This window comes from Eulemur rufifrons, chromosome 1 (genome assembly GCF_041146395.1).
Source record: "Eulemur rufifrons isolate Redbay chromosome 1, OSU_ERuf_1, whole genome shotgun sequence".
NCBI lineage: Eukaryota > Metazoa > Chordata > Mammalia > Primates > Lemuridae > Eulemur > Eulemur rufifrons.
Genome location: NC_090983.1, coordinates 71,084,273 through 71,085,656, shown reverse-complemented (window position 1 = coordinate 71,085,656; position 1,384 = coordinate 71,084,273). Strand labels below are relative to the sequence as shown.

General features: G+C 41.5%; 1 non-coding gene across 1 annotated transcript; it reads right to left on the bottom strand.

The window, feature by feature from the left end:
- Positions 1 to 289: 289 nt before the first annotated feature.
- LOC138388169 (U1 spliceosomal RNA) lies at positions 290 to 450 on the bottom strand. Its single transcript, XR_011234093.1, has one exon. It is a non-coding gene; the product is annotated as a U1 spliceosomal RNA (small nuclear RNA).
- Positions 451 to 1,384: the final 934 nt, after the last annotated feature.

The following is a 1,384-nucleotide window of genomic DNA, read 5'->3' as shown; positions in this document are numbered from 1 at the left end:
ATATATTTTTATTAAATCTCTATTGCACTGACGATTAAAAGTGGGAGTTCAAAATATTAAAAATGCAACGAGGTTGCAAGGAATGCATGGCCCAGGCCAAGGTATTCTGTGGTAGGCACCTGTTTTTTCCTTTGTCTAGCACCCCTTCTTCTTGGAAGAGCACACACTTCTAGGAACTGTGCTTCCTTCCATTCTATGCTATTATTAACAAAGGAGGTGCCATATTTCGAAAGCTCTCTTAGCCACAGTTGACCTGCTAAACATGAGATTCTTTTTTTTTTTTTTTGGCCAGGAGAGAGCACAAATGCAGGCCCATACTACCACAAATCATGCAGTTGAGTTTCCAACATTTGGGGAAATCGGAGGTCAGCAAGTATGAGTGCAAGAGATAAGCCTCGCCCTGGGAAAACCACCTTTGTGACCATGGTATCTCCCCTGCCAGGTAAGTATGAACATGGGATTCTAACTCAGGGTTGGCCATGATCCTTTCCTCCTCTCTGATTTTTGGACTTTGCACTAAAAGTATCAGGTTCCATTTGCCCAAGTGCCTGGAGCTGTATGCTATAAAGTTCAGATGTGCTTGACGGCAGTAGTGATTGGTACACAGAAAAGAAGCAGATGTAAAATGAAGTGCTGAGATAAGAGATGGAGGCAAAGAGCTGCCTGAAAGCCCTTTTTATGCAAGAACCAGACAGGTGGTAAGTTGGACACAGTTATGAAAATTCTAAGGCTCAGTTTCCTTGTCAGTAAAACAAGGGCAATAGTAATATTTACTTGAAGTGGTTTTGTGAGGAATAATTGTGAAAATTCACATAAATCACTGAATATTGGACCCAACGCATGAAAAGAGCTCAATTAATGTCAGCTACTAAGCACCCCTAGGCAAGGGGCTAAGAAACTGTAAGCTGCAAGAGTGGGGCCCACATTCAAAGGGCATGATGTGGCAAGACTTTGGGCACTGTTTATTGGAAAAATATCCCCAAATTAAATTGACAGCAGACTAGAATTTTAAGTATCAAAAAGACCCCAAGCAGTGGCCTATGATTGCCCAGGTCCTAAAGAAAATGCCAGGCCAGGGTTGATGATGATAATAAGAACAAATAATTTACCTTGAGTGCTAACTGTGGGCCAGGAGGAAGCTAAGTAGCTTATATACGATATCTTTAATATTTACTACCACCAAATGAGATGGGTCTTATTCTTATTTTGCAGATGAGGAAACTAATGCATAACTTTGAAATCTGCCTTCAAGACGAATGTTCACCAAAAGCCCAGTGTTCTCAGTACGAAGTGACAGGCTGGTTATATTTAAAAGAAGTGGCTATTTCTGACCCTTCGGCGTTTCCTGTCACCCCTGTCTTTGGTTACAGGTCAGTTGGTAAAA